Source organism: Triticum aestivum, chromosome 3B (genome assembly GCF_018294505.1).
Source record: "Triticum aestivum cultivar Chinese Spring chromosome 3B, IWGSC CS RefSeq v2.1, whole genome shotgun sequence".
Lineage (NCBI taxonomy): Eukaryota > Viridiplantae > Streptophyta > Magnoliopsida > Poales > Poaceae > Triticum > Triticum aestivum.
The window spans coordinates 683,723,701-683,749,693 of record NC_057801.1 but is presented as its reverse complement, the minus strand read 5'-3'; the positions used below and the strand labels follow the sequence as shown (position 1 = coordinate 683,749,693).

General features: G+C 39.2%; 1 long non-coding RNA gene across 5 annotated transcripts; it reads left to right on the top strand.

Moving 5' to 3' along the window:
• The first annotated feature begins 20,941 nt into the window (after positions 1-20,941).
• LOC123071705 (uncharacterized) lies at positions 20,942-25,259 on the top strand. 5 transcript variants are annotated; one of them, XR_006434508.1, is made up of 5 exons: positions 20,943-21,134; positions 21,247-23,298; positions 23,962-24,040; positions 24,110-24,155; positions 24,873-25,259. It is a non-coding gene; the product is annotated as an uncharacterized lncRNA (long non-coding RNA). The 5 variants fall into 5 exon arrangements; XR_006434509.1 differs by having other exon boundaries at positions 20,946-21,543; positions 22,765-23,298; XR_006434507.1 differs by having other exon boundaries at positions 20,947-21,134; positions 22,765-23,298.
• Positions 25,260-25,993: the final 734 nt, after the last annotated feature.

Below are 25,993 nucleotides of genomic sequence, written 5' to 3'. Positions count from 1 at the left end.
CTTCAAAGATAGAATCTAGAACTTGTTTGAAAGAAGCGGGCAAGCCAACATAGAAACTTTTTAAGTAAACTTCAATTTGATATTGTGGCACATAGCTAGCCCGAATCCTTAATAACCTATCCCAAGCATCTTTTAAAGACTCATCAAGCAAATAGCAAAAAATTCTGGAGTCATCTTCATCAAAATTATTTAAGCTCTCATTGGTGACCCGGTGGGTCTTTCCATAGCATCATTATTTATGAGCTTAGAGAGGATAGAGGGGTTATCCAAGGTACTAGAACCCGGGAGAGGACCCTTAGTTCTTTTTGATTCGGCCATGGCAACAAGTAACCCAACACATAGGCAAACAGAAAAAGGCAAGCAAAAGAGAGAGGAGGAGATTGGGAAAGAGAGGGCGAATAAAACGGCAAGGGTGAAGTGGGGGAGAGAAAAACGAGAGGCAAATGGCAAATAATGTTAATGCGAGGGAGATGAGTTTGTGATGGGTACTTGGTATGTCTTGACTTGAGCGAAGAACTCCCCGGCAACGGTGCCAGAAATCCTTCTTGCTACGTCTTGAGCTTGCGTTGGTTTTCCTTGAAGAGGAAAGGGTGATGCAGCAATAGTAGCGTAAGTATTTCCCTCAGTTTTTGAGAACCAAGGTATCAATCTAGTAGGAGGCTCCTCAAAAGTCCCACATACCTACACAAACAAACAAAGAACTCACAACCAACGCAATAAAGGGGTTGTCAATCCCTTCACGGCCAGTTGCGAATGTGAGATCTGATAGAGATAGTATGATAAGATAAATATATTTTTGGTATTTTATAATATATATGCAAAAAGTAAAGATGCAAATAAAAGTAGACTGAAAGCAAATATGATAAGAGATAGACCCGGGGGGCATAGGTTTCACTAGTGGCTTCTCTCAAGATAGCATGAGTATTGCGGTGGGTGAACAAATTACTGTCACGCAATTGATAGAAAAGCGAATAATTATGAGATTATCTAGGCATGATCATGTATATAGGCATCACGTCCGCAACAAGTAGACCGACTCCTGCCTGCATCTACTACTATTACTCCACACATCGATCAACTCCTGCCTGCATCTAGAGTATTAAGTTCATAAGAACAGAGTAACGCATTAAGCAAGATGACATGATGTAGAGGGATAAACTCAAGCAATATGATATAAACCCAATCTTTTTTATCCTCGATGGCAACAATACAATACGTGCCTTGCAACCCTTTCTGTCACTGGGTAAGGACACCGCAAGGTTGAACCCAAAGCTAAGCACTTCTCCCATGGCAAGAAAGATAAATCTAGTAGGCCAAACCAAAGTGATAATTCGAAGAGACTTGCAAAGATAACTCAATCATACATAAAATAATTCAAAGGATATTCAAATATTCTCATAGATAAACTTGATCATAAACCCACAATTCATCGGATCTCGACAAACACACCGCAAAAAGAGTTTACAACGAATAGATCTCCACATGAGAGGGGGAGAACATTGTATTGAGATCCAAAAAGAGAGAAGAAGCCATCTAGCTAATAACTATGGACCCGAAGGTCTGTGATAAACTACTCACAACTCATCGGAGGGGCAAGGATGTTGATGTAGAAGCCCTCCATGGTTGATTCCCCCTCTGGCAGAGCGCCGGTGAAGGCTCCAAGATGGGATCTCATGGATACAGAAGGTTACGGTGGTGGAAATTGTGTTTCGTTGGCTCCCCGTATGTTTTTGGGGTACGTAGGCTTATATAGGAGGAAGAAGTACGTCGGTGGCTGCCAAAGGGGCCCACGAGACAGGGGGCGTGCCCTATAGGGGGCGCGCCCTCCTATCTCGTGCAGGCCTCGGCTGCTTCTTGACTTGCACTCCAAGTCCTCTGGATCACGTTCGTTCCAAAAATCACGCTCCCGAAGGTTTCATTCCGTTTGCACTCCGTTTGATATTCCTTTTCTTCGAAATACTGAAATAGGCAAAAAAACAGCAATACAGGCTAGGCCTCCGGTTAGTAGGCTAGTCCCAAAAATGATATAAATGTGTAAAATAAAGCCCATAAACATCCAAAAGGGGTAATATAATAGCATGGAACAATAAAAAATTATAGATACGTTGGAGACGTATCACGCGCCCACCCCCCAAGGGCGCGCCTTGCACCCTCGTGGCCACCTCGGCTGCTTCTTGACGTCCACTCCAAGTCTCCTGGATTGCGTTTGTTCCAAAAATATTGCTCCCGAAGGTTTCATTCCGTTTGGACTCCGGTTGATATTCCTTTTCTTCGAAACACTGAAATAGGCAAAAAACAGCAATTCGGGCTGGGCCTCCGGTTAGTAGGTTAGTCCCAAAAATGATATAGAATTGTATAGTAAAGCCCATAAACATCCAAAACGGGTAATATGTTAGCATGAAGCAATCAAAAATTATAGATATGTTGGAGACGTGTCACACTCTGGTGCTGATCGTGCTCTGGTCGACCTACGAGGTTCAGTAGTAACTTGATCTGAAGTTTCATGATCATCATCATTAGCTTCCTCTCAAGTTGGTGTAGGCATCACGAGAACGGTTTTTTGTGATGTGATACTTTCCAATTCGAGAGAAGGTACAATTACCTCATCAAGTTCTACTTTCCTCCCACTTACTTCTTTCGAGAGAAATTCCTTCTCTAGAAAGGATCCATTCTTAGCAACAAAGATCTTCCCTTCGGTTATGTGATAGAAGGTGTACCAAATTGTTTCCTTAGGGTATCCTATGAAGACGGACTTCTCCGATTTGGGTTCGAGCTTATCAGGCTAAAGCCTTTGTCCATAAGTTTCGCAACCCCAAACTTTAAGAAACGACAACTTAGGTTTCTTGCCAAACCACAATTCATACGGTGTCGTCTCAATGGATTTAGACGGTGCCCTATTTAACGTGAATGCGGCTGTCTCTAATGCATAACACCAAAACGATATTGGTAAATCGGTAAGAGGCATCATAGATCACACCATATCTAATAAAGTATGGTTACGACATTCGGACACACCATTACGTTGTGGTGTTCCAGGTGGCGTGAGTTGTGAAACAATTCCACATAGTTTTAAATGAAGGCCAAACTCGTAACTCAAATATTCGCCTCCACGATCAGATCATAGAAACTTTATTTTCTTGTTACAATGATTCTCCACTTCACTCTGAAATTCTTTGAACTTTTTAAATGTTTCAGACTTGTGTTTCAATAAGTAGATATACCCGTACCTACTCAAAACATCTGTGAAGGTCAGAAAATAACGATACCCGCCGCGTGCCTCAACACTCATCGGACTGCATACATCGGTATGTATTATTTCCAATAAGTCATTAGCTCGCTCCATTGTTTCGGAGAATGGAGTTTTAGTCATCTTGTCCATGAGGCATGGTTTGCAAGTATCAAATGATTCATAATCAAGTGATTCCAAAAGCCCATCCGCATGGAGTTTCTTCATGCACTTTATACCAATATGACCTGAACGGCAGTGGTACAAATATGTTGCACTATCATTATCAACTTTGAATCTTTTGGCATCAATATTATGAATATGTGTGTCACTACAATCGAGATTCAACAAGAATAGACCACTCTTCAAGCATGCATGGCCATAAAAGATATTATTCATATAAATAGAACAATCATTATTCTCTGACTTAAATGAATATCCCTCGCGCAATAAACAAGATCCAGATATAATGTTCATACTCAACGTGGGCACCAAATAACAATTATTGAGGTCTAAAACAAATCCCGAAGGTAGATGTAGAGGTAGCGTGCCAACGACGATCACATCGACCATGGAACCATTCCCGACACGCATCGTCACCTCATCCTTAGCGAATCTTCATTTATTTCGCAGCTCCTGTTTCAAGTTACAAATATGAGCAACTGAACCAGTATCAAATATCCAGGCGCTACTATGAGCATTAGTAAGGAACACATCAATTACATGTATATCAAATATACCTTTGTTCAGTTTGCCATCCTTCTTATCTGCCAAATACTTGGGGCAGTTCCGCTTCCAGTGATCACTCCCTTTGCACTAGAAGCACCCAATTTCAGGCTTGGTTCTAGCTTTGGGCTTCTTCCCGGGAGTGGCAACTTGATTGCCATTCTTCTTGAAGTTCCCTTTCTTTCCCTTGCCCTTTTTCTTGAAACTAGTGGTCTTGTTAACCATCAACACTTGATGCTCCTTCTGATTTCTACCTCCGCGGCCTTAAGCATTGTAAAGAGCTCGGGAATTGTTTTGTTCATCCCTTGCATATTATAGTTCATCACTAAGCCTTTGTAGCTTGGTGGCAGTGATTGAAGAACTCTGTCAATAACACAATCAATTGGAAGATCAACTCCCAGCTGAGTCAAGTGATTATAATACCCAAACATTTTGAGTATGTGTTCACTGACAGAACAGCTCTCCTCCATCTTGCAGCTATAGAACTTGTTGGAGACTTCATATCTTTCAACTCGGGCATTTGCTTGAAATATTAACTTCAACTCCTGGAACATCTAATATGCTCCATGACGTTCAAAACTTCTTTGAAGTCCCGGTTCTAAGCCGTAAAGCATGGCACACTGAACTATTGAGTAGTCATCAGATCGAGCTTGCCAGACGTTCATAACATCTGCATCAGCTCTTGCAGCAGGCTTGTCACCTAGCGGTGCATCAAGGACATAATTCTTCTGTGCAGCAATGAGGATATTCCTCAAGTTACGGACCCAGTTTGTGTAATTTCTACCATCATCTTTCAACTTAGCTTTCTCTAGGAACGCGTTAAAATTCAGGGGAACGACAACACGGGCCATTGATCTACAACATAGATATGCAAATACTATTAGGACTAAGTTCATGGTAAATTAAGTTCAATTAATCAAAATTACTAATGAACTCCCACTTAAATAAACATCCCTCAAGTTATCTAAGTGATACGTGATCCAAATCAACTAACCCATGTCCGAGCATCACGTGAGATGGTATAGTCATCAATGGTGAACATCTCTATGTTAATCATATCTACTATATGACTCATGTTCGACCTTTCGGTCTCCAGTGTTCCGAGACCACGTCTGTACATGCTAGGCTCGTCAAGTTTTACCAAGTATTCTGCATGTGCAAAACTGTCTTACACCCGTTGTATGTGAACGTAGAGTCTATTACACCCGATCATCACGAAGTGCTTCAAAACGACGAACTTTAGCAACGGTGCATACTAAGGGAGAACACTTTTATCTTGAAATTTAGTGAAGGGATCATCTTATAATGCTACCACCGTTCTAAGCAAAATAAGATGCATAAAGGATGAACATCACATGCAATCAAAATATGTGACATGATATGGCCATCATCATCTTGTGATTTTGATCTCCATCTCCAAAGCAACATCATGAACTCCATCGTTGCGTCGTGGTCGTCTCGCCAACTATTGCTTCTACAACTATTGCTAACGCATAGCAATAAAGTAAAGCAATTACATGGCGATTGCATTTCATACAATAAAGAGATAACCATAAGGCTCTTGTCGGTTGCCGGTAAATTTTACAAAACATGATCATCTAATATAACAATGTATATCACATCATGTCTTGACCATATCACATCACAACATGCCCTACAAAAACAAGTTACACGTCCTCTACTTTGTTTGTTGCAACTTTTACGTGGCTGCTACGGGCTGCTAGCAAGAACCGTACATACCTACGACACAAAAACCACAACGGTGATTTATCAAGTTTGCTATTTTAACCTTCACAAGGACCGACAACAGTCAAATTCGATTCAACTAAAGTAGGAGAAACAGACACCTGCCATCCACCTTTATGCAAAACTAGTTGCATGTCTGTCGACGGAACCGATCTCATGTGCGTGGACATGTAACGTTGGTCTGGGCCGCTACATCCCACATACCGTCGAATCAAAATAAGACGTTGGTGGTAAGTAGTATGACCATCACCGCCCACAACTCTTTATGTTCTACTTGTGCATATCATCTACGCATAGACCTGTCTTGGATGCCACTGTTGGGAAATGTTGCATGGGAAACAAAAAAAATTCTACGCACCCGCAAGATCTATCCATGGAGATGCATAGAAACGAGAGGGGAGAGTGTGTCTACGTACCCTCATAGACCGTAAGCGGAAGCATTTGACAATGCGGTTAATCTAGTCGAACTTTCTTCGCGATCGAACCGGTCGAGTACCGAACGTACGACACCTCTACGTTCAGCACACGTTCAGCTTGGTGACGTCTGCGCCTTCTTGATCTAGCAAGATGGCGAGGTAGTGGATGAGTTTCGACAGCACGACGGTGTGGTGACGGTGACGGTGAAGTTATCTCTGCAGGGCTTCATCTAAGCACTACAAAATTATGACCGAGGGTGTAAATGGTGGAGGGGGCGCCACACATGGCTAAGCAATTGTCTGAGGTGTGCTATGCTCCCCCCCCACACATATATATAGGTGGGAGGGAGAGGGGAGAGGCCAAGGGGCGCCCCATGTAGGTCTGAATCCTACTTGGGCTTGCCCTAGGCCGCCCCCTTTCCTTCTTTTGGCGCCAAGGGGAAGGAAGGGGGAGGTGCCCCCCCCCCTTTTCCTTTCTCCCACAAGGGGGGAAAGGTGGGAGGAGGTGGCGCCCTCCTTTCCTTCTTCTAGGGCTGGTGGCCAAGGAGAGGGTGCGCCAGCCCCTCTGTGGGCTAGTGTGTGCCTCTCCTTGGCCCATTAGGCCCATAGACCTCCCGGAACCCCTTCCAATGATCCGATGACTACCCGGTGCACCCCGAAACTATTCCAGTGTCCGAATACCACCGTCCTGTATACCAATCTTTACCTCTCGGCCATTTTGAGACTCCTCGTCATGTCTGTGATCTCACCCGGGACTCCGAACAACATTCGGTCACCAAATCATATAACTCATATAACATTATATCGTCAACGAACGTTAAGCGTGCAGACCCTACGGGTTCGAGAACTATGTAGACATGGCCGAGACACCTCTCCGGTCAATAACCTATAATGGAACATGTATGCCCATATTGGCTCCCACATATTCTATGAAGATCTTTATCGGTTTAACCGTTATGACAACATACATAATTCCCTTTGTCCATCGGTATGTTACTTGCCAGAGATTCGATCGTCGGTATCTTCATACCTAGTTCAATCTCGTTACCGGCAAGTCTATTTACTCGTCCTGTAATACATCATCTCGTAACTAACTCATTAGTCATTTGCTTGCGAGGCTTCTTATGATACTCGAAGTGAAAAATCCTAATCTTGATCTATGCCAACTCAACAAACACCTTTGGAGATGCCTGTAGAGCATCTTTATGATCACCCAGTTACATTGTGACGTTTGATAGCACACAAGGTATTCCTCTGGTATCCGGGAGTTGCATAATCTCATAGTCGAAGGAATATGTTTTGACATAAAGAAATCAATAGCAATAAAATGAACGATCATTATGCTAAGCTAATGGATGGATCTTGTCCATCACATCATTCTCCTAATGATCTGATCCCGTTATCAAATGACAACATATTTCCATGGTTAGGAAACCTTAACCATCTTTGATCAACGAGCTAGTCTAGTAGAGGCTCACTAGGGACATATTATTTGTTTATGTATTCACACATGTATTTAGGTTTCCGATCAATACAATTCTAGCATGAATAATAAACCTTTATCATGAATAAGGAAATATAAAATAACAACTTTATTATTACCTCTAGGGCATATTTCCTTCAACGATCACACTGCGCAAGAAGCAGGAGGAAGCGAGAGGATCATCCGTGAGCGTCAGGCTGCTGCCGGGAAGCCCTATAGCGCTCTTCTGCCGTCCAAAGCCCGATGACGATGACTCCGACAATGGCTGAGGCAACGATGACGGAGGAGCAGCCAGCCAGTCCGGCATGGCCTACGAGGTAACCATCAGGTATAGTGGTAGTGTAGGCTTAGGTTTTTAGTTCACCAGACAAAATATCATCCCATTTTATGTTAAAATTATCCTAATTTAAATGAATATTGTCCGGTTTGTTTGATTTTGAATCAAAATTGTTTATTTTTGGTAAAATTCATTTGAAATGCAACCAGACATATGTGGCTAGCTTTGGATAGCCTGATCCCTCCTCGGCCCGCAAACGGATATGGGAGGAAATATGGGGTCAGCATTGAAAATGCCCTTAAAGCATCCACAATGTATGGTTTTTGCTGCCTCTGAGCATTCCCTCTCCTCGTAGAGGCAACCTCCATAGATTGCAAACCTCAGCCTCTAGTCCAAAATTGTTGACATCACCTCTTAGCTTGGAGGCAGCCTCTAAGGAATAAAGAAATTGAGTGACCCCATACGTCATTTCTAGGGAGCGGTTGTGGTAGAATAAAGTAAGTTGAGAAACTTGTTTTCTAAACTTGTTGGTAGGGTCCATCGAATAGGTGACCAAAACTTAGAGGCAACGTATGGACCCAGCATAGAGGGGCTGCCTCTAGACATTGTGGATGCCCTTAGCGGCAACGGTACATACCGATAGTTTAGGCACCAATGAGATGTTGCCATATGTAAAGAGATACGACCACATGCATATCTATACTGTATTTCTTTTTTTAGTTGTGGGGGTGTATACTATATTTCAGTAGCCTATCTATTGTATCTATGATTTGTTGTCAAATCATGTGACGTAGAGTACTAGCTTTATCGCGAAACAACGTGTGGTTTGATGGTTAAAGGGACAGTGGTATGCCCAGCCCACCAGATATGCCGGCTCCTTCTCTCAAAGATGCTCATAGGGATCGAAAATGCTAAACCTACGAAGAGCCCTACGTACGTTTACGAAACATGCCAAACTAATCTAAACGTCCCCCTGATTTTCTGGGGGGGGGGGGGTGGCCCCAGCCTCCTCTAACAACCAATCATAATCTTCCATGATGGCTATTACGTAAACGTACGTAGCTTCCTTATGTAAGTCTAGCATTACTCCATAGGGATAAGATATGCGTGTGTAAGTTCATAGGGGCGAGTGTATGCGTGTATGTATGAGCGCTTGCGTCTGTACTATGCTAAAAAAGAGTACTAATTTTGTCGGGAAATCAGTGGGTTTATTCCATCTTAACCAATTTAAATCATTTATATCTTTTAAATCATAATATTGTTTTTGAAACTTTTATATATTTGTACTCTTGGCGCCAACACCTTTCGAACAAGATCAATCTTGGATACATTTCAAGCACATTTACATTTTAACATCTCAATCCACTTATTTCACTCAATCTATTCCATTGTATGAAACTGCTTATTTCAAATCAGTTTCTTGAAACAAGTGAACTCAGCTAATTGAAATGACTGAAATCTGGCTCTGAAAGAGTTGAAATATGTTGTTTGAAAGAATTGTAATCAATTATTTTATAACAAGTGAAATACTCCCTCCGTAAACTAATATAAGAGCGTTTAGATCACTAAAATAGTGATCTGAACGATCTTATATTAGTTTACAGAGGGAGTAGTTTTTAAATGAGTGAAATTGAAACAGTTGAAATCATTTTGTCAAACTTATTGTCTCAATGCATGAAACAAATTATCTCAAAAAAAATGAAATTGAAGTTTTCAAAAAAATTAGTCTTGATGTTTAAAAAAAATGTGAAATATGTTTTCCAAATGAGTGAAATCAGTTTTTCAATCATTGTAAGTAACTAATTTCAAATAGTAAACTTAGTTAATTGAAATGAGTGAAATTTGTCTCTCTAAAGGGTTGAAATAAGTTGTTCGAAATAACTGAGATCATTTTTTTTAAATGACTGAAATGTTTATTAATGAGTGAAGCTAGTTACTGTAAACAATTGAAATCATTTTGCGAAACTAATTGTTTCAGCGTGTGAAACTTATTACTTCAGAAATATGAAACTCGTAGTTTTGAAAAAAAATCAGTGATCTTTGAGAAAAATGTGAAATCTACTTTTCAAAATGAGTGAAATCAGTTTTGAATGAGTGAGATTATTTTTTGAACCGCCAGTTGTTTGAAATAAGTGAAATAAGCAAAGGACTTTAGTGGATTTTTAATGAGCGGAACCTGTTTTTTGAAATGAGTGAAATTAGTGTTTTAAATATGTTGCATATTCTCTGTTTATTAGAAACGAGTAAAATCTGTTTTTGGAAAGTGACAAAATCTTTTTTGAATTGAGTGAAATCCATTATAAGAAAATAGTGAAATAATTTTTTTGAAATGAGTGAAAAATATTCAAATGAGTGAAATTATCTTTTTATATGACTGAAATCTGTTTTCTTTAAAACTCGTTAAAAACATATTCAAGGTTGGTCTTGTTTTAAAGGTCTCACCACCATGAATTCAAATATGTAAAATATTCAGAAACAAAAATTTGATTGGAAGTTATGAGTCGTTTTAAAATATCGCAAGAGAAATAAGATTCAAGCTGGAGAGGGGGGATCTTTTGTGCATGGTTCTTTTCTACTCTCTCTCTCTCTCTCACCTGACAAAAGGCTGCTATGGTGGATCCATGTCATTGTGTAGTACAACATATACCTGTAGCAAAATGTTTGACACTTTTATACCGCATGGCAAGGCACAAATTATGACCCGAAGCCCGTCGGCTACAAATCTACCGATAAGTACCATTGCGAGTGACCTTTTCATTTTGAGGTGATTGATCCAAAAGGATCTGGCAAGTTCGGTCTTAAAACTCTGGTACTAGCACCACACCATCTAACTAGGACATCAAATCCGCCAAACAGTACAAAACCTCTACCACTATTACAACAAAGAGTATCAGGAAATGAACTAAAAAGCATCCAGCATGACCTTTAGAATAATATTCTATCATCAACCAACCAGGATACACGACCAATTGACAAAACAAAAACAAGTGAACAAAGTTGAGAAGTTGCGCTCTGGGCCCCACATCAACCAGCAATTCTGAGTGCCGTCGACGCCCAACTTCTCTTCCTGTTGTAGACCTCAGTAGCAACCCGCAACAATTATTTTGCCCCTCCGCCTTGCGGATTGCAAAACCCTCATCCTGTAAACAAGACCAATAGTCCAACTAATAGGTAGGCTGAGTTATAACACTACTTTGATCATAAGGAAAAACATTCCTAATGCAGACATTGTTTTTGCTCTTCCAAAAGCTCAAAATACAGCAGAAACTCCTACTGCCACTATCCCTCTCAAACTGATAGGAAAAATTCATGATCCAAGTACAAACTTCGGTAACAAGTGCTAGACTTGTGTTAATCCCAAAAGCACAACTAACCAGCCCCAGACATATCTTGCTAGCGAGCAGTGAATAAACAAATGATCAATGGTGTCATCAGCATCACAAAAGCCACATTTCTTACTTCCATCCAACCTCTCTTAGTCAGATTATCTTTAGTTAATATATAATTTTTAAACATAAGCATGATTAAAACTTTATTTTTTATTGAAACTTTAACAAACCAAAGGGCGTTTAACTTGTAAAGTTTTAAGCATTAGATATGTGGATCTTAGTGTAACTGACCAGAATTTGTTAGAGATCATACACATCCACTCCCTCTGTCCGGGTTTATTAGGCCTATCGGCATCACAAGCTTGTCGCCTTTTATAGGCCCCGGTTTGGAAAGATGCATGCATGTAACCATTTCATTGGATGCATTGAAAGCCATTGTTGTTGGTGCCATGGCTCGAAAATTAAAACACTTCATGCGTGCTTTTTCATTGGTTGCATGCATGTGAGAGAGTGCATTGGAAGTGGAATGGAAGAATTAATATGAGCAAATTACTATGTGTCTTGGTCTAAGAGAAGTTGTCTTTAGGTCTAATAAACCTGGACGGAGGGAGTACTTATATGTGGGATGGGATTTAGAATAGTATATAGTCAAGCAAGGGGTCGAAGTGGGTTCATCGCCTTAATCGTCAACTCTGAATTGAAGAAGAATGATTTCTAAGGTTATTGCTGACATTTTGTTTCCGGCTTCTCCTTTGTTTGCATTGTTTACTAGTTTGTATCAAGCGTCGTTTGAAACACTTACCTTGTAGTTTCTATTGGTTCTTTCATCACTGATGATCAATATATAGCGGCATACATCCGTGTGTTTGCAAGCAAGTGGACGAAGACAAAAAAATTAAATATGTTGTAATAGAAACAGACGACACAAAAGTTTGTTTACTCTATGATAGTTTTCAAAATTGAAGACTAAGTGCATAAATTTTGGCGAACTTGGTTGATTTGAAGCGAGTTAGGGTGAGGGATGCGGTGGTATTTTCAATTTGAATTGTACATTCTTATGAACATTGAATATAAAATAATAAGAAGAAGAAGCACAAACTTTCTTTCTTATCTTGTAACAGTGTAACTATACCAAGTACAAGCAAACATTTTATATATCAAACTTGGACGCATTTCATGATAGTTGAGATAACTAGTATTATTCAAGACCAAATGCAAAGTACACACCACAATGCCAACTGATTATTAAACTCGACACATGACACTTAGACGTATCTAGCCATGAAAGAACCAAGGAATGAGCAATGCCAAAGATTTGAATACAAATCCCTCATAGATACTTTGTACTCTAGAATTTTCATTACTTACATTTGAGGTAGTGAGTCATGCACTCTCAAAACATGAAGATATTTGGTAGATTTCTGATTTGCAAAAATATTTAAGGATGCTAAAATTAACATTAATACATACATATATACCTGTAATTCATCTAAATGGTACAAATTAATCTTTCAAAACTATTTTTTATTTAATCAAGTGAAATTCGTTAAAGTGTATTTCTAAAAGGAAATTACTACTAACTCCAACCTAAAGTGTATCTCAGAAAGGAAATGACTACTAACTCCAATCCAGAGACCATACAATTATACTATGATCATACCTAGTATTTAATAAAAACAATGTATACCTAGAAATGATTTATATGGAAGTAAAAGAGTTTAATATAAAGAAGTGAGTCCAGACTTGGATGGGTTTGATTTTCTAGCATAATATACTAAATTGTGGAATCAAGTTTATTTTGATAGTTTGACATTGGTGGCACAGTCGCTGAGACGGTACAACACCTACAACACCTTCACTATTCCAAATGTAAGCGAATTGACAATTCTAGAGTATAAAGTGTCTACAATGAATTTGTCTTCAAATCTTTGACATTGCTCATTTCTTGGTTCTTCCATAGTTAGATATGTCTAAGTGTCATGTGTTGAGTTTAACAATCAGTTGGCATCACAGTGTTAATTATACATTTGATCTTGAAATAAATCAGTTAACTCAATGGCAGTGCATTGTTTGATCCAATCATTCCTCTCATACCCTCGCACTGAAGGTTGTTTTGGTTTTCCTAATAACATGATATAGGCTTGTCCACAAATGTCTGCAATCAAGAAAAAAGTATCATCAACAACAATCTTTTTTGAATTCTTTATATTACCATATCATTACAGAAAAGAAATGAATTTTAAATACAAAGATTAGTACTTCAAACAACACTAGCAAGAGAAAAAAATCTCAACGTGTGCAAGTTTAGGATTTACCGTTTTACAAACAAACAATAATAAAGCATTGACTAAAAAGGTGAGAACTTTAACAGTATGAATAAATGGAAAAACATTTCATCACAAAATTCCATCATATGTAGTGGTTACAAATTATTAATTTTATTCAATCAGGCCTCTCTTGTTCAAATGATCAATCCTCTCATCAGCATCACAAAAACCACATTTCTTAGTTCCTTCCCAACCTCTTAGTCCGATACCTTTAGTTAATATACAATAAATTTCTTAAAACTTTCAAAATCTCAAATGGTTCGAAAAAATGTTCAGAACTTTAAATTTTTGTTCTCGTTGAATTTTTTTGAAAATTCAAAAATGTTACCATTTTTTTAAATAATGTTATTGTTTGAAAAAACTGTTCTAGATTAAAAAATCAAATTCAAAAAATATTCGAGTTTTAAATAATTGTTCAAATTTCTAAAAAGTGTTTGTGTTTTAGAAAAAATCTTCATGTTTTCTAAAATTGTTCTGAATTTTAGCATATTCTTATTTTTTAAAAATTGTTCATTTTTCATAAAAAGTTCAGCTTCTCAAAAAATGTTCCTGTTTAAAAAAATTGTGTTTTGAAAAAGTGTTCGGAATTTTCAAATAAATATTCACATTTAAAAAAACTGTTGAAGATTTCAAAATTTGTTCACAAATCCATAGAATGTCAGCTTTTTCAAATTTTGTTCAAAGTTTCAAAACAAGTTTTGTATTTTAAAAAATGTTCATGTTATCAAAATTGTTCACATATTAAAAAATGTTCATGATTTCCAAAAAGTTTGAGTTTTTTAAAACATGTACATAATTTGAAAACATGAGTGTTTCAAAAAATAGTTTCTTTTAAAAATAACATGTGTTTCAAATTTCAAAACATGTTTAGATATGTTGTTGCTACTAGCTCTTATCTCACCACATAGGTTCTTTGGTATTTTGAAAATTTCAACTTTTGAAGCAATACGTTTGAGATTCTTTTGGGCGGTTCCCACAGTGGTCACGCTTCCCGTTGGAGAGACAGCGGGTGCGAGCATGGTAATCGATCGGATGATAGAAAGTGTTTCTCATAGATAAAAGGCTGACAACAACAGATCCCTAGACATGGTTGGAGGACCGAGATTCCATGCGTTAATTAAAACTTCACATTCTCAGCTGACTATACTATTAGGCTAGTCATAGTGGGAGTAACATAAGTAGTAACATAGATGTCACATAAGCAAAAAAGATGACGTGTCATGTAATTAAAGAGGAGAGAGACAAATAAAGTAACATAATATGTTACCATCACATAACGGTTTCCAATACAAAATGAGTCTACAAAGCAATAAATGAAGATATGCATGTTACTACATCTATGACACTTCCCACTATGAAGGTGATAACATGGATTAGTAACATATGTATGTTACTAGCTAAGTTACTCCCCACTATGACTAGCCTTAGCTCTGTTTTTTTATGATCGAGTTGCCTCTGGCAGCATGAAGATTGGCGGACGCCACATGTCGGCCGGGTGAAGGCGTGAACGGATCGGATGCCTCGGCAGCTGTTGGATGGCATGCAAGATAGTCGTCCGATCTGCCACCACGTCAACTTCAACCTTTACAACAAGCATCATGTTGCGCTCGGTTATTTTGCAACACAAACCTTATTGAAGCCGTTTCACATCTTTGTAACAAGCCTTGTGTTGAAGCCACTGTTTGCCTTGGTAGCTCTGCAACAAAGTCGTTGTTGCGCACGTTTGGATTGTAACAAGGGTCAAATTGTCAAGTTGGACTACAAGCGACCCAACATGTGGTTGGATGCTTAGGTGGTATCCTGAGCCCAAGAGTTCAAGTCCTAAATTTGACATTGGTGCTCGCATTATTTCTGGATTCATTTCAGGCTTCCGGCGGTGTTCATTCAATGGGAGGAGACGTTCCTGTAGACTGCGAGGCGCCTGTGGTGGCTTCATAGAATCTCAAAATGCTACACGGGCTCAATCTCTCGAAGGTGCTCATAGGGATAGGGTATCTGTGCATGCGTTCATAGGGGTGAACGTATGTGAGCGACTTTGGTTGTACTCTGTTAAAAAAAGTTGGACTACACGGCGAGTTGTTGTGACCGTCAGATCAAACTCAGATCTAACGGACGAGCGGGTGGCCGAACGCTGACTGTGTGTTTTTTGGATTAGTTTGAATTGCTTGCCACATATGTCATGTGGTAACGCTGATGGTGTTGATTACAATCGTTTCCCGACGATCCTAAGGGCGCGCTTGGAACCGATGTAATCGAGAGGTGTTTCACTTACACGCATATCGTGCCCTGAGCAATTTACTTCCGGAAATGAAACGATGGGCTGAGACAAGTACTATTATTTACAACTGTATTTAAAAGGAAAACTGTTATCCAAACAGGGCTTAAAGGAAAGGTTTTTCACGGGCCCCAAAAGAAAGGTTGTCACGATTAGTTTTTTTTTACACGACTAGCAAAAATGTCAGTGCGTTGCAACGGAAGAAAAAAAATTGACGTGCTTCACAACAAAGCAAATGTCAGTTATCATTGATCGGCTGGATAGGTAGAGAATAAGTTTGATGGTAACAAAAATTATGGATCACTAAAAATAGGATTCTTTGAGGCGCTAATTAATAGGATTCTTTCGGGCGCTAGATCGAAATATGTGACATAAATCCTAATCAAATAATCGGATGAACAAACTTATCTTTAATACCTTTGTTTAAGGAAGTAAGCTAGTTCACTAAAGTAGCTTACTTTTGTTTACTATATTCTTTTGTTTAAAGAATATATTTGTCTTGTGGTATCCTAAACATAGTTTGAAATGAGCATGAGTGAGTTAATTAATGTCGGTGCATGTGTTGCTAATGCCATATTTTTATGGATACAATTTGGGAAGCAGAAAAATGTTATGACATTGTAGATCAGACCGTTGGTGTCTAGTGATAAAACATACCACGTCGACAAATTAATCATTGTACGGCCATCAAAGAATGAAAAAGTTGTGCATGCAGTATTTCCAAAGTAATTTTACCTGAATGCAGTTGTTTTTGTTCCCCCATAGCATCAATGTTTGCGACAAAATTGTGTATAATGTGGTTGCCAAGTTCCTCCATACCACATCCGATATGTCCAGCTTTAGGCTCATCAGGCATGGCACGAAACAATAGCTTCATTAATATCAAAGACTCTATTGCCATGACATATAAATGTCTTTATTATGGTGTCGATGATTTATTATGCACTTGTATGGACCGGGATCTATAGCGCTTGTACACAATTTATTTTGTATTTACTTTATTGGACGGGCAATCATATATGTTTTTGTGGTGTGTGCCCTAAACTGTGTATATACTTCTATAAGTTAATCCAACATTGCCTAATCTTTCTCCATCTAGGTGTACTCTTTGTTTCTCTTTCAGTACATAGTCAATTCAACATTAAAACAAAATATAGAGTACAGTATCGAACGTGTGCATAATTTAAGGAGGTTAATTAACCAAAATCTGAGGGCGGTTTTCTGAAAATAGTGAAACATTTTTTATTCTTTCTTAAATTAGGATTGCTGGTAGATTAACCGAAACCTCAGGGGGTTTTATGCAAAAAGCAAAACGTTTTCTGTTCCCACTTAAATCTGGACCGCGCGTTGATTTCTCAGAAACAGAGGGACTTTTCTATTGCCATTACATATAAAATGTTGCAACGGGGGAGATTATTTTTCGAGAAGCATCGAGAGAGATAATTGATGTGTCCATCAAAACGGTCTCCACAACAGTGGAGCGACACAGTGAAGAGCTGTAGTGTTCTCGCGGGTCATGTTTGGCCCGCGACATCTTTATAGTAGTGGGTTTGGTCAGAGTGGTGGCCACTACCCAACTCGTGCCTTTTTCTCTCTCACGCCGGCCTCCTTGTTGAGGTTGTGGTGACCTCCTGATTTAAAAAAAAAAGATGCGATCATTTTTTTGAAAAAATCGTTAATTTCTGGAAAAGGGCAAACAAAGAGCATAATTGGTTTGCTACCAACATTTGGCATTGCCAATATTTGGCAAGCCAACATTTGGCAAAATCAAAAGTTGCCAACATTTGGCAACTTTTTGTGAGATTGGCAACAAGAATTGACAAGCAACCAATCTCTAGCCATTATTTGACAGTTGCCAAAATTTGGCATGCCAACTTTTGGCATCAAACCAATTATGCTCAAAACTTGAATAGGAAGATTTTAAAAAAATCACGAACATTTTTTGAAAACAGGAACCATTTTTAAGGCGAAGAAACGAACTTTCTTTGAATTTGATAGCAATTCTTAAAAAGGGAAACTACTTTTGAACATTCAAAACCATTTTTGAAAATGTGTTTTAATCATCAACATTATTTCGAATTTGTGAAAATGTCCATAAAAAGGAATATTTTATGAATTTCTATAACTTTTTAAAAAGCAATTTATTCTAAAATTCACGAACAATTTTGTATTTTTTGAAAAAGTGTGATTTGTTTTTCAATTTCGAACAGATTTGAAACAAGAATAAAAATTAAAGTTCCAAATATTTTTGAAAAGGGGAATGTATTTTGAAATTTTGAATATTTAACGTAAATTTGTACAAAAACGAAATTCTGAAGAAACAAATGTGAGAAAAAGGAAAAAACTTGGAAGGGAAAAAGTAAATAAGAAAAGTTGAAAAAGAACACAGAAAATAAAATAAAATGGGCGGACCCAACATTGGGCGATAGTTGCAAAGGCCCAACTATATGTCGCTCCCGCCGACAAATAAGGTATCCCAACTGCATGGGCAGGATGGGTGGCTTCACCAGGCCTTAGAGCGTGCAGCCCACGTATGAAATTCAGGACAAAACTCTTCTTTTTTCTTTTCTAGAGGATGGACCACAAAACTTAGTACTACCTCGGATATAAGTTGTTTTTTCGATGGTGAACGGGTGAAAAAATTGAAGAAACACACCTCGCTTTATTACGAGGTAGGTGCTAGCAAAAATGCCCGTGCGTTGCAACAGGTGAAAATTTAATTAACTTCCCTAGCCTAGGCTAAAATATAAACCATTATTTAATTCATGATCCACAAGATTTTTTCCCAAAATAGGAAAGAATGATGCTTTCAATCATCCCGTCTTTGCAAAATGATTACAATTCAGTTTGCGGCTTCATGGTTCCATTCTCACCTCCATGCCACGATCAATTGAGAGGAAAGAAAAAGATGCTTTGGAATAGGGCCATCTCAGCCCATGTAGGGGAGAAACAAAAACATATCATTTTTCTGCCCGATGGCGCCCAAGACAGAAGCACATCAGTGCGGGCGTCGGCTAGTTGATGCGGTAGATGGTGAAGATCTGATGCTATGTCGTGTGCATGCACGCACCTTGTACACGTCCAACACCCGTCTCGTAGAAAATTTCACATATCTAGGTTATCTATGGGAACTTTCATCAAAAAAATGAAAAGTGTCACGATAATAGCGCATTTGTCTGTATTTGGACGTCTGGCGGGAGGTGCACGATAGCATCAACATTGACGACGCGTTCAGATGTTGCGATTGCTTCCACTGAAGATTGAGCCAAAGGATTTATATAGGCCTTCCTTAAAAGATGTCTTCAGACGTAGTACTAATTAGCAATCAATCCGATATGGGTGGTGTCTGATCACACCATAGACTCATGAGATGTCCGTAACGGTGTGAGTCATGGAGGCAAGGACAAATCAAAGAATGGATGATGGGGGTCCGACATGTGCTTCATGAACTCTTGGACGTAGAGTTAGTTTTGTACCTTACCTAGAATTACTTTGCTCCTAAATTTTAAAATATATTTTTCTCCTGATTTGTAGTGTTTTTTTGTAAGTGAGAGCAAGAACAGTTTGGTTGTCAAACGCTTTGATCATCAAAAGTCAAAACACATCCTGAATAGGGACGTGCGGCACGACGAAAAAAGGCTGGCCCAACATTGTACCTTATTTTTTTATTTTTTGTTTGGTTTTTCCCCTTGCTTGCGGCTTGTTGTTTCTTCAGTATTTTCGGTTTTCCTTTTTCCTATTTCATTTTCCCATTTTCACTGTTTTTCCTTTGTGTTTATGATTTCCTTCACTTTTTTCCTTTCAGGTTTTCATCAATTTTTTCTTTTTTTCAACACGTGTCTTCTTTCTTCACGTATAATGTACAATTTTCTTACACATAAGGGACATATTTATTGCATGCATTTTAATGTTGGTTTTGTTGTCTATGTTTTTCTTACCCATTTTACATTTGTTTGTATATATCAGAAATATTTCTTTATACATGTTTAACATTTTTCAAATAGATAATTACATCTTTTAAATAAATGTTTGATGTCTACTTTTCAACGCATGTCTACATTTTTAGCACACTTTCTACATACTTTTATACATGTTTAACATTTTCATAATATATGATTAACGTCTTATCATATATACGTTTTGATGTCTATTTGTTTCTACATATTGTACATTTTTTGTGTACATATGAAATATTTTATTATACAGGTTAAAATTTCATGAAACATATGTTTTGATGTCCACTTTTTTCATACACGTTGTACAATTTTTATATACATTTGAAGCATTTTTATATATGTTTACGTTATATAAATATATTATTAACATTTTCTTCAAATACGTGTCCTGATCACTTTTTTTTCATATACATTATACATTTTTCTTGTACATTAGAAACATTTTGTATACACGTTTAAAAAATTCAAATACAAGATTTACATCTTTTTAAAGAGCGATGAATACTTTAAAAACATAAAAAAGAAAATGAAAATAAAAAACATAAGAGAAAAAAGAAACATAAAGTACGAACAAAAGAAAAAAATATGTGAGACATCATCCTTTCATATTGGGCCGGCCCACAAAAAAAGGCGAGCTATGGTCAGCCTCAATCTATATCTATATCTATATCTATATCTATATCTATATCTATACTACTATTAAAAGAGCAAACATGAATTCACCTAAAGCCACACACAAAATTGTACACGGGATAACCGAAACCCTCTGATTAAATCAACTTAAATAGATCTGACTGACCATATTACACCAATGATCCGTTGTTTAGATTAACGTCTGAGATCAAATGTTCTGCCTGCCAGACGTCTGCCAATAGTCGCACTCAGCGTACCGAATCCCTGCGCCCCGCCTGTAAGGCTGGTCACAATGGGCAAGAACATAAGCTAGTAACTTACACACTTCTCTAGACTATGTTATTATCTCCATAGTGGGTAGGAACATCTATATAGTGTCATGCAACGATGTATTTATTAGGTTATAAACTCATTGTTTCTTGGAGTGTGTGATGTTCCGGTAACTTAGCTAGTTACCACAAGCACCTCTCTCTTCATTAAATATGTGCCACATAAGCAAAGTTGTATTGGAGTGTGTATTGTTACTTCTAAGTTCCTCCCCATTGTGACCAGCCTAACTCCATGATTTTCGGATCTTCCCCACCTTTCTTTCTCTAGGCCCCAGATTGAGAAGAACGGATCCGTAGCAACTGCCACCGCTCCTCCCTTCCCCTCCGTGCGCTGCCATCTCATCCACCCCGAGTCGACCCCGCCTCCGGTCGCGGCCCACTCTCCTGCAAGCTGCGACGACATCCTCGCCGGTCAGCCACACCCTGCGCCCTCCTCCTCCCTTCTCTCTCCCTCTCCTCGCTAATCTCTCTCCCTGTCTCTGTTGGACCTTCCCTCGTGACTGTCGGCCTTCCTCCTGACTAGATCAACGACGGCGACGACCGGATTTCCCACGCTGCCATGGCTAAGACACACCGCGCATTCGCCCCACTTCCCAGCAAACGCCGCCGCCCCTTCCCTTCCGATCCACCCCGACTAAACCTGTCGCCACCACGCACGCGAGCCACAGCAGGGACGCGCGAGGAGGAGTTGCGGCTTCCTCCGGGCACACACGTGCCGTTGCAGACGGCCTCTCCTGGAGCGTCGGTCGCCGTCGCCGCCTGCCGCTCGGCTTCTACCCCACAGGCGCCACGTCCAGGAACTCCCCTCCGCCGCTGCCGGGTGGGTCAAAATCACTGCTATCGCCGTGTCCCGCCCCGTTCCGTTCATGCTCCGACGCGATCCTGATGCCTCTGCACAAATCCTTTTCTGTACGGAGTATTGGCCATCGGATTTGGACTCTGGGAGCTTTCAATCGTGGATGCTTGTTTCCGTACGGAGTAATGACATTTTTTAACTGACGGATTGATCCATGTAATTAGGTTTCTAGCCCAATCTTTCCATATAGTTGTATCTGACTTATACTGAATTCTTTAGTGTCACTGTATATAATATAGATATTCATGCACTGTTCGAATGTCCGGTCAATGTCTGGTCTATGTACAACCCTCTAAAATTCTTTTATAGCTAGACATGTCTGAAACATCATTTGTCAAGACACACTGTTAGTTAATCAATTTAGTCTGAAACATCATTTGTCAGAACACAATGACTTGCAGGTGTTAAGATGTTAAAACAAAATTATTTGCACATGCATGCAGGTTTGTAAGTTCAAAAAATAGTATCATACTGAAACGGGGCAACAACATTATGCTTAGGACATGAAACATGGACAACCCATTTTTAGTGGCAATACTTTGTGTAATCAAACAACATAGGATCACTCTGCACCAAGCAGATGGTAGTTCTAGCGGAGGATGCACCAGGAGAATCAACCAAGCAGAATTAAGCACCATAATTTTCTATGTACACACTTTGCTGTAAAAGATTTTGTACATGACAATGAAAAGGTTGAATATGAATAGATTGGCAAGGCAAAAATCTTTGGTGTCAATACTGACAAATAAAGCAGCCTATCATGAAAATGAGACATCTTTATTGTCAAGTTTATAGTCATCAAGTGGTCCTACATTTCCTGATTGTTTGTGTGTTCCCGCTTGATTTGTGTACCACAATAGATAATCTGATTTTGATTTATCCGAGGATTTGTCCCAGTTCAACTCAGCATTTTACCAACATCAGATCTCTCTGTGGTCCTTTGATCATAGTTTTATTTGCTTTTATGCACCAGGTTTATCATTTAGCATTTCTCATTCATTGGCCCTTAAAACATACTCCCTCCGTCAGGAAATACTTGTCTTCAAAATGGATAAAAGAAGATGTATCTAGATGTATTTTAGTTGTACATACATCTCTTTTTATCCATTTTGATGACAAGTATTTTCGGATGGAGGGAGTATATTAGGAATTTAGGATTGTTGAACTTATAAGCATTGATTGCAGGATTGTCTCTAGGTGCAATAGTCGATCAAGCACGTGCAGTTTTTGAGAGTGAAGTCAGAAGAATAGCTTCGTACTACTTCTGTGGTTGAGGTTTCAACAGATTGATTTCAACAGAGGGATGCTGGTGCAGTGACCATATCTATGGTAAGGCATATGGAGTAAAATTAAGGGTTGATACCTTTTTTGTTCTACTGAAATTTTACCCGTATAAAGAAACTTCGTATCATATACTAAGAGGAGAAATTTTAGTCTTCAGTTCCAGACATTTAACAGTGATCTGAGAGGTTCTAGACTGGACTACAAACTAATCTCAGCTATGTCTGAATGTAGTGCAAGGAATTTTGCTTCTTGCAGCTGCAGGACCATGCGATGTCGAACACGAAAAGGACACACCAAGGTCCCAGCCAAGTCAGTGATGTTGCCCCGACTCCCTATTTCTTCAGCTTGAGGAAGCTGTGGCAGCCTGACTCTCTCTGCCTATTGTCATCCTATCTGACCTGCTACTAGGCAACTACTACTACTCACGCTTGATAGGTGAACGTTCTGATTCTCCCTTCCTGTTCTTCCCTTGTTGTTATCTAATTGGTCTTGATAATTTAATGATTCAATCAAATTTCATTGCAAAGCAAACTGTACCAGGCTTTTCTTCTTTCTAATGCAGTCTCAGTTCACATTAAGTTGTGAAATCCAAGTCCATACATTTACAATTCTTGTTGTTCTATTTACACAAGTATTTTCTCATTTTTTTCATTAACTATATGTTCATACAGAACACCATCTTAGTAACCTGATATAGTAGTTATGTTTGACTTTAGACGCAACAACTTTGACATTGATAATTTCCTCATGTTTTTAGTAGGACGATAAAATTTTCTAGCATTTCATTATGAGCTGCAGGCTCTGAAAACAGATGTATCTGCTCCTAAATTATGCTCTGTGTGGTTTCTGAATCATACATGCTAACATGCATTGGCAATCATTATTCAACCGAATTCCTTTCACTGAAATAAGAACCACGTAATGCTTACGATTTAATCTGGTCATCTAGACAACTAAATGGGTTATTATTATGCTTAGTATCCTTTGGCATATGTTTTGCGGGGAAGAAAACCCTTCACTATTTATATTTTGGCTTTCTGCTGCTGAGTTTTAGGTTGTCTGCTAATACTTTGAAGTCTTTCTTACACTCAATTTCAGATGCTGTGTTGCATACGACTGAGCAGTCTCGGCTATACTTCAACCCAGACATCAACGAAGCAAATAACTTGATTATATGGTACATTCATGATTACCAATGCCTTGCTATTTTTTTTACCTTGACTAACACAAAGGTTGCAATGTGTAGGTTCAGGGAGCTCCGGCGCTTGCTCCGAGCAAAGAAGTCTTTCTTGGTATAAAGTTCTAACCTCAGATGTTGGGGTATTTGAAAGTTAACTCTTTGATTTTGAGTAATTCTAAGAGAATACATCTTATCGATCAGGTATCCTTTTTTTAGTAATGCTAAGATCATACATGGTACATCTCATCATCATTCATAGCTGATAGCTGATGACATGAGCGAGTGGGGGACAGACCCCTTTAGCTACTGCAATAAGGTTGTGCATACAAATGGGCTACTCATATTCCATTGTTAGACGAGCTAGCCGCAAGAAGTAGGTTCAGCATTCGGCTCCATCTGATTTACATTCAGATCATCTTGCTGCAACACCATTACTTTTCTTGGTAGCAAACAACCATTTTCAGTAATCATATATAGCTTGTATTTGGTTTATTTATTCTATTATATCATGATAAAATTTTGATCGCTTAATGAGAGTGTTTTGTTCACTCAAAATTGAGTGCCTGATGGCCTGATTAGATTATGTATGTGAAAATATGAAAGATGAATATGCAGCTGCACCTAAACACCATAGTACCATAAGATGGTCACTATGGTACTTTCTGGGGATGTGTATAGAGGAATCCCCATGTATTTAGGTTGTTTGCCTAACTATTACTCTTCTCTAATTTCTGACTTGGTGATAATTTAATATAGATTACATTCTGTTTTGAAATAAAAAGATATGAAGAAAATTTATGATGCTAATTGTGTTGTGTTCTATCAACAGAACTATGCTCTCCTAAACCTGAATGAACCAGACGTGGGAAGACAACTGAGTTTCGGTTGTGGTGTTTCAACATGAGTTTCGAGTGTTAATGCTCTGGTGATGCGAGGAGGTGAAGCTGTATGCTACCAGATCGCAGATATTTCTTGGTATATATGCATTTAAAGAAAAGATGGATGTGTGTGTGTGACTGTGATAGATGGTTCTACTGGTATCTTGTTGGATATATAACAAGAAGCGTTGGCAAGACAGACATCCACTTTTTAAGTGGCATCATAGTGGGCTGAGAACTTGTTGATGAAGCCAATGATTGGGTTGACTGTAGTGATAGGGCATTAGACGTAATGCTAGATGTAACCCCAGACAATCCATGAGACCACAGTTCGACTCCGTCTATGCACATAATTTTTTTCTATTTCTAAAACGGGGATGACGTACAAAACTCCTCAGATGACAACGTGTAAAACACTTGCGTGACGAAAAAAAATGAAGAAACAATCCTTCCTTTAAGATTAGGTAGAGATTAGTTTTCATAACCGCACCCGCACGCACGGGCGCAGCTATAGGGTCTCCTGTCTATCTCTTTCTCTCTCGAATTGTTGGGTCTCCTCTCTCGATCTCCAGGCGACCTCTTCACCCCGGCCAGGGCCAGGTAATCAACCGGGTTTACCGCAATACGGAGCGTGCCGGCCGTCCGTGACGTCAAACTGATTACGAGTCGGCGGCAAGCAGAGCCCCGATCCGATCGAAGCCATCCGTCTATCTCATACGGGTAGATAGGTCACGACTCAGGAGCACGTACATAGCTAGGCCTCGCTTAGCTTTGCTGGCTTGATCCGATCCGCCGCCGGCTTAGCTTTGCTTGCTTGGTCCATCATGTCGCCGGTTGTTTGCCCCTGGCCATTAGGCAGACCACCCAGCCCAAGGAGGTATCGGCAGCCTCGGATCAAACAAGACCTCCTGCTGCACAGGATGGAACAAGGCGGCCAGAGCCAGACAGAAGGTTATTCTTCCACCTCCCGTGCAAGGTTCAGAGCCTTTTGCATGATCTTCATAAGGGTACGTACGTGATAACCTGAGAGTGAAAAGTTCCCCGCAACTAAGACAGAGCGGACCGCGACATG